The sequence below is a fragment of the Chiloscyllium plagiosum genome, unplaced genomic scaffold (genome assembly GCF_004010195.1).
Source record: "Chiloscyllium plagiosum isolate BGI_BamShark_2017 unplaced genomic scaffold, ASM401019v2 scaf_12071, whole genome shotgun sequence".
Lineage (NCBI taxonomy): Eukaryota > Metazoa > Chordata > Chondrichthyes > Orectolobiformes > Hemiscylliidae > Chiloscyllium > Chiloscyllium plagiosum.
The window spans coordinates 3673-12041 of NW_025213877.1; the positions used below are offsets into that span (position 1 = coordinate 3673).

The window sequence follows — 8369 nt, forward strand, 5'->3', positions numbered from 1 at the left end:
TGGTTATTTTATGAAATCAAAACCGAACATACATTCTTACACACACACATAATATATTTGCAGCTGAAAAGCGTCTCAGAAGATAGATGCAGATAACCATTGATTTATGTCTGGATTCATGGGCTATCCTTATCTGCTGCGAAATTGATATTGTAGCCAGCATTTCCCAGCAGCTGTACAAGCAGGAGAGGGATTACGGAACCCTTTCCCTGGGAACGTACTTCTGTTACTTTGCAGGCACATATGTGAAAACGTATGAAAGTGCACAAAAAGGTCGCATGGCACAGTGAGCTAAACAGGTGCGTTGTTGTTTTTGAATCTCGGTTATGTGAATTCGAATGACTGTGCTGCCATGTCAGTGGATCAACTGTAATGCTACAGCATGTTGAAATGTGGGTCAAAGTTAAAAAGTTGGGGTTTGCTTCTCAAAGTCTTGACAGTGGTGGGTGCGAATATAGACTCAGGCAAAGGGGTCAGTGCCGGTGCTGACATAACACTGTTCGCCTCCCATATGAAACATCGCGGGATCAAGCAGCTCGACCGCTGCTGTTTCGTTTCAGAAAAGTTGAGTTTTCACTAGAGCCGAATGCAGACTCTTATACCATCGCTGTTGTGAAACAAAGTCGTGTGGTGACTCGACTCGTCGTTATTTGGTGTTTTGGTGAATGGGAAACTGTTTGTGATGTCATGTGTTCCATCATATCCATCATTTCTGTCCGGGAGACAGAAGGGAAAGATAATCTAATCGAGACTGGGATTGATGAAATTCACTGTTTATGGCACATTCTCATTATGTTCCTTCTGTCGCTCTTTCCAAAACTTTCTGGTATGTGGTTGCGCACTAAGGCTGAGATAGAAGCGAAGGCAAAGTTTGGGTTTGCCCTGCGGTTAAGTCACTGGATCCAAATTCCAGCCGTGAGGTGTGAGTTCGCATCCCACCACTGCTAGTTTCACTGATCAACTCGAACGACCCAGTTCGTTAAACTGCTGCTTCGATCCCTGCTGTATTGATGTTCAAAACAAAAGGAAAATGGGTTTGTCGGCCATGGAATTAACTGTGGTGTGGGAAAGTACTGAATAGTTCAAGGTGTCTGTGCTGTCATGATCGTATTCGCCTCCCACGTGGAAAATCGCAAACAGCTGGGCTGTTGCATTTTGTTCCAGGCAAGTTGAGTTTTTACTGGAACCGAATGGAGACTGTTAGTTCATCGCTTTTGTGAAACAAAGTCCTACAGTGAATCGACTCGTCGTTATTTGGTTTTCTGACCAATGGGAAAATCGTTCCAATGAATTTCGATGTGATATGTTCTTGAATTTCTCCCATTTCCTTCATTTCCATCCTGGAGACATCGGAAGGGAAAGGTAATCTTATCGAGACTGTGATTGGTGAAATTCACTTTTTTATGGCCCATTCTTATAATGTTCTTTCTTTCTCTCTTTTCAGCATTGTCTGACAAGTGGTGGTGCACTAAGGCTGCACTATGTTTGAAAGAGTAGTTTGGAATTGCCCTGTTGTTAGTTGTGAGATTACTTTCTGACTCATGCCCTTGGACTGTCTCACATTTAGTATTCATGCTTCGCTGTGTCAGAAAATGCGTTAGGTATGCCAGTTTTGTTTGTGTTCCGTATTAAATGCTTTCTGTTTTGCGATTCTCTCAATACATTACGAGTTAACAGGGTTTCTGAGGTAACTTCCAGCAGCAAAAATCCTCAACTGATGATCTGGGAAAAGTTCACGGAGTATGGTCAGTCGGAGCAAAAGTAAGGAAGTCGTTCGTTTCTGCAGTGTTTCACAATACTACCTTTCCTGTGAGCAGTGGAACAGACTAAATGATTGTGCCACAGACTGCGACGGCAAGCTCCGCTAAAAAGTAATCCTTTAAAGCCGGTGTAAGCAACACGAGTTATTGGGGTACACCGATACACTTCGGTGTATCTCGTCCATGCTCACCTCATAGCCAAAATTAAACAAGTCCCGTTCCCCAGCATTTGGCCCCAATCCCTCTAAACCCATCCTATCCAGAAACTCATCCGATTACCTTTGCAATTTTCTGAGCCTCCTCCACTTCCTCTGGTAGCTCATTCCATACACGCACAACCATCTGTGTGGGAAATGTGCCTAAGGTCCTTGGTCAATTTCAGCCCACTCAACTTAAACCTATGCTCTCGAGTTTTCCACTTACCCCAACTTGGGTAAAACACGTAAATACTCAGTTTACAACCCATCCATAAGATCATGTCGCAGCCGTTACGCTGCAGTGAAAGTCGTCCCAGCCTATTCCACCTCGCCCTACGGTCCAAACATTGACGACATCCTTGTCATCAATTTCACGTGTCTTTTTTTTTTACGTTTTCAAGATGTCAATTACGCTGGACAACAACGAGCTCTTGGAAACAAAAAGGTGAAACGTAGAATGCCTTCAACTTTCAGTGCTGGATGCCACTGAGCCGCAGCAGGGTGGAGTCCGGCGTGTTTTTGTAGTGTCGTGGTCATCGCGTTCGCCTCACACGCGAAAGATCCCCAGTTCGAAACTGGACAGAAACTGCTTTGTTCTTCTACTGCAGCTTTTTACATGGACAAGAACCAAGCTTTTTGCTTGCTTTCCCATCTGCAAACCTGCCCTCGAATTTGCTGGAACAAATCTGCTCTAGTAGTGAAATGTAATGCAAGTCCATTTAATTACTGTGCAAAGCATTGTAAAGTTTTTCTCCAACCTGGTTTGGATCATATGCCATTCTGTTTGAGAGTGTCGTTACCGCGTTCTGATCCTTCCACGAAAAGCAGTACCACATTTGCATTCCTTGCGCATGCGGCTTGGTTCAAAGACAGGGAAGAAGCTGATGCGCTGGTGTCACAGCGCACCACGAATTCCTGAACTTGTCTGTCTGTCAAATGTATCCCAAAGTCGTCTCTGAAAGGCCTCATTTGGAAGCTGGATCAGTGGTGCTGGAAGAGCACAGCAATTCAGGCAGCATCCGAGGAGCTTCGAAATCGACGTTTCGGGCAAAAGCCCTTCATCAGGAATAAAGACAGAGAGCCTGAAGCGTGGAGAGATAAGCTGGAAGAGGGTGGGGGTGGGGATAGAGTAGCATAGAGTACAATAGGTCAGTGGGGGAGGAGATGAAGGTGATAGGTCAGGGAGGAGAGGGTGGAGTGGATAGGTGGAAAAGGAGCTGGGCAGGGCTGGGCAGGTCGGACAAGTCAAGGGGACAGTTTTGCTGGAGGTTAGAAACTAGGATGAGGTGGGGGAAGGGGAAATTAGGAAGTTATTGAAATCCACATTGATGCCCTGGGGTTGAAGTGTTCCGAGGCGGAAGATGAGGCGTTCTTCTTCCATGCATCTGGTGGTGAGGGAGCGGCAGTGAAGGAGGCCCAGGACCTCCATGTCCTCGGCAGAGTGGGAGGGGGAGTTGAAATGTTGAGCCACGGAGCGGTTTGGTTGATTGGTGCGGGTGCGGAGTAGCCTGGTAGTGTGGCCGAGCAGTCTAAGGTGGTCGATCCCAGTTCCAGTCTCGAATAGGGGCGTGCGTTCGAATCCCACCATTGTCTTTTCTGCTGACCACCTCCAACGCTGCAGCTTGTTAAAATGCTGTTTCGGTCACCACTATATGATGTTGAAAACAAAAGAAAAATGGATTTGCTTCCCGGGGAATTAACTGTGGTGTGGGATAGTGCCAAATATCTCAAAGTGTCTCTGCTCTCATGATTGTGTTTGCCTCCCGCGCGGAAGATCCCAAACTGCTCTGCTGTTCCAGGCAAGTTGAGCGTTTACTGTTATTTCATCGCTGTTGTGAAACAAAGTCCTGCGGTGACTCGACTCGTCGTTATTTGGTTTTCTGACCAATGGGAAAATCGTTCCATTGAATTTCGATGTGATATGTTCTTGAATTTCTCCCATTTCCTTCATTTCCATCCTGGAGACATCGGAAGGGAAAGGTAATCTTATCGAGACTGTGATTGGTGAAATTCACTTTTTATGGCCCATTCTTATTATGTTTTTTCTTTCTCTCTTTTCAGCATTCTCTGGCAAGTGGTGGTGCACTAAGGCTGCACTATGTTTGAAAGAGTAGTTTGGAATTGCCCTGTTGTTTGTTGTGAGATTACTTTCTGACTCATTCCCTCGGACTGTGTCACATTTAGCATTCATGCTTCGCTGTATCTGAAAATGCGTTAGGTATGCCATTTTGTTAGTGCTCCGTGTTAAATGCTTTCTGTTTTGCGATTCGCTCAATACATTCCGAGTTAACAGGGTTTCTGAGGTAACTTCCAGCAGCAAAAATCCTCAACTGATGATCTGGGAAAATTGCACGGAGTATGGTCAGTCGGAGCAAAAGTAAGGAAGTCGTTCGTTTCTGCAGTGTTTCACAATACTACCTTTCCTGCGAGCAGTGGAACAGACTAAATGATTGTGCCACAGACTGCGACGGCAAGCTCCGCTAAAAAGTAATCCTTTAAAGCCGGTGTAAGCAAAACGACGTTATTGGCGTACACCGCGTGGAAACAGATACTTCGGTGTATCTCGTCCATGCTCACCACATAGCCAAAATTAAACAAGTCCCGTTCCCCAGCATTTGGCCCCAATCCCTCTAAACCCATCCTATCCAGAAAATCATCCAATTACATTTGCAATTTTCTGAGCCTCCTCCACTTCCTCTGGTAGCTCATTCCATACACGCACAACCTTCTGTGTGGGAAATGTGCCTCAGCCCACTCTCCTTACACCTATGCTCTCGAGTTTTCCACTCACCCCAACTTGGTTAAAACACGTAAATACTCAGTTTACAACCCATCCATAAGATCATGTCGCAGCCGTTACGCTGCAGTGAAAGTCGTCCCAGCCTATTCCACCTCGCCCTACAGTCCAAACATTGACGACATCCTTGTCATCAATTTCACATGTCTTTTTTTTACGTTTTCAAGATGTCAATTACGCTGGACAACAACGAGCTCTTGAAAACAAAAAGGTGAAACGTAGAATGCCTTCAACTTTCAGTGCTGGATGCCATTGAGCCGCAGCAGGGTGGAGTCCGGCTTGTTTTTGTAGTGTAGTGGTCATCACGTTCGCCTCACACGCGAAAGGTCCCCAGTTCGAAACTGGACAGAAACTGCTTTGTTCTTCTACTGCAGCCTTTTACATGGACAAGAACCAAGCTTTTTGCTTGCTTTCCCATCTGCAAACCTGCCCTCGAATTTGCTGGAACAAATCTGCTCTCGAAGTGAAATGTAATGCAAGTCCAATTAATTACTGTGCAAAGCATTGTAAAGTTTTTCTCCAACCTGGTTCGGATCATATGCCATTCTCTTTGAGAGTGTCGTTACCGCGTTCTGATCCTTCCACGAAAAGCAGTACCGCATTTGCATTCCTTGCGCTTGCGGCTCGGTTCAAAGACAGGGAAGAAGCTGATGCGCAGGTGTCACAGCGCACCACGAATTCCTGAATTTGTCTGTCTGTCAAATGTATCCCAAAGTCGTCTCTGAAAGGCCTCATTTGGAAGCTGAATCAGTGGTGCTGGAAGAGCACAGCAATGCAGGCAGCATCCGAGGAGCTTCGAAATCGACGTTTCGGGCAAAAGCCCTTCATCTGGAATAAAGGCAGAGAGCCTGAAGCGTGGAGAGATAAGCTAGAGGAGGGTGGGAGTGGGGATAGGGTATCATAGAGTACAATAGGTGATTGGGGGAGGAGATGAAGGTGGTAGGTCAGGGAGGCAAGACACACTGCAGAAATTCACCAAAGATCCTCAGACCTGGGGTTGAAGTGTTCCGAGGCGGAAGATGAGGCGTTCTTCTTCCATGCATCTGGTGGTGAGGGAGCGGCGGTGAAGGAGGCCCAGGACCTCCATGTCCTCGGCAGAGTGGGAGGGGGAGTTGAAATGTTGAGCCACGGAGCGGTTTGGTTGATTGGTGCGGGTGCAGAGAAGCCTGGTAGTGTGGCCGAGCAGGTGCGGGTGCAGAGAAGCCTGGTAGTGTGGCCGAGCAGGTGCTCGATCCCGGTTCTAGTCTCGCAAGGGGCGTGCGTTCGAATCCCACCATTGTCTTTTCTGCTGACCACCTCCAACGCTGCAGCTTGTTAAAATGCTGTTTCGGTCGCCACGATATTGATGTTGAAAACAAAAGAAAAATGGATTTGCTTCCCGGGGAATTAACTGTGGTGTGGGATAGTGCCAAATATCTCAAAGTGTCTCTGCTCTCATGATTGTGTTTGCCTCCCGCGCGGAAGATCCCAAACCGCTCTGCTGTTCCGGTCAAGTTGAGCGTTTACTATTATTTCATCGCTGTTGTGAAACAAAGTCCTGCGGTGACTCGACTCGTCGTTATTTGGTTTTCTGACCAATGGGAAAATCGTTCCAATGAATTTCGATGTGATATGTTCTTGAATTTCTCCCATTTCCTTCATTTCCATCCTGGAGACATCGGAAGGGAAAGGTAATCTTATCGAGACTGTGATTGGTGAAATTCACTTTTTTATGGCCCATTCATATTATGTTCTTTCTTTCTCTCTTTTCAGCATTGTCTGGCAAGTGGTGGTGCACTAAGGCTGCACTATGTTTGAAAGACTAGTTTGGAATTGCCCTGTTGTTTGTTGTGAGATTACTTTCTGACTCATTCCCTCGGACTGTCTCACATTTAGCATTCATGCTTCGCTGTGTCTGAAAATGCGTTAGGTATGCCAGTTTTGTTTGTGTTCCGTGTTAAATGCTTTCTGTTTTGCGATTCGCTCAATACATTACGAGTTAACAGGGTTTCTGAGGTAACTTCCAGCAGCAAAAATCTGGGAAAATTGCATGGAGTATGGTCAGTCGGAGCAAAAGTAAGGAATTCGTTCGTTTCTGTAGTGTTTCACAATACTACCTTTCCCGTGAGCAGTGGAACAGACTAAATGATTGTGCCACAGACTGCGACGGCAAGCTCCGCTAAAAAGTAATCCTTTAAAGCCGGTGTAAGCAACACGACGTCATTGGGGTACACAGCGTGGAAACAGATACTTTGGTGTATCTCGTCTATGCTCACCACATAGCCAAAATTAAACAAGTCCCGTTCCCCAGCATTTGGCCCCAATCCCTCTAAACCCATCCTATCCAGAAAATCATCCAATTACCTTTGCAATTTTCTGAGCCTCCTCCACTTCCTCTGGTAGCCCATTCCATACACGCACAACCTTCTGTGTGGGAAATGTGCCTCAGCCCACTCTCCTTACACCTGTGCTCTCGAGTTTTCCACTCACCCCAACTTGGTTAAAACACGTAAATACTCAGTTTACAACCCAATGTCGCAGCCGTTACGCTGCAGTGAAAGTCGTCCCAGCCTATTCCACCTCGCCCTACGGTCCAAACATTACCGACATCCTTGTCATCAATTTCACGTGTCTTTTTTTTACGTTTTCAAGATGTCAATTACGCTGGACAACAACGAGCTCTTGGAAACAAAAAGGTGAAACGTAGAATACCTTCAACTTTCAGTGCTGGATGCCACTGAGCCGCAGCAGGATGGAGTCCGGCTTGTTTTTGTAGTGTAGTGGTCATCACGTTCGCCTCACACGCGAAAGGTCCCCAGTTCGAAACTGGACAGAAACTACTTTGCTCTTCTACTGCAGCCTTTTACATGGACAAGAACCAAGCTTTTTGCTTGCTTTCCCATCTGCAAACCTGCCCTCGAATTTGCTGGAACAAATCTGCTCTCGAAGTGAAATGTAATGCAAGTCCATTTAATTACTGTGCAAAGCATTGTAAAGTTTTTCTCCAACCTGGTTGGGATCATATGCCATTCTCTTTGAGAGTGTCGTTACCGCGTTCTGATCCTTCCACGAAAAGCAGTACCGCATTTGCATTCCTTGCGCTTGCGGCTCGGTTCACAGACAGGGAAGAAGCTGATGCCCTGGTGTCACAGCGCACCACGAATTCCTGAACTTATCTGTCTGTCAAATGTACCCCAAAGTCGCCTCTGAAAGGCCTCATTTGGAAGTGGTGTGTCGTTATTCAACGTGCGAGAATTGGCACCAGAGGTCCTGAATCATTTTTAGGAGCAGTTCGCACGTTAGTGGCTCATTCAATCAGCAACAGTAATGAAAGAAATTACACTCTCAGAGGAACCTTTGGACTTGTGCTTTCATAGCGTCGCTAGTATTAAGGTGCGTCCCGAGATCTCAGCCATGTTGGAACTGAAACGGAGAAATCGACAGAGAGGCTACAGAATGACATCGCATCCATTTGGTTTTCTTTCAATCACTGACGAGCAGGAAAATGTAAACGGGGAGAACGAGTGGAGAAGTGAGGCAGTTGCAGCTCTGGTGAAACTCCTTCTTTGTGATTCAGTCAGCCACAAGAGACGTGAAGGTGACTCAGGCGTGAGAGCTCTTCACATCGAGAACAAA

General features: G+C 46.3%; 2 non-coding genes across 2 annotated transcripts; both read left to right on the forward strand.

Moving 5' to 3' along the window:
• Positions 1–5035: 5035 nt before the first annotated feature.
• On the forward strand, positions 5036–5108 carry trnav-cac. Its single transcript has one exon. It is a non-coding gene; the product is annotated as a tRNA-Val (tRNA).
• A 2391-nt stretch (positions 5109–7499) lies between these two features.
• On the forward strand, positions 7500–7572 carry trnav-cac. Its single transcript has one exon. It is a non-coding gene; the product is annotated as a tRNA-Val (tRNA).
• Positions 7573–8369: the final 797 nt, after the last annotated feature.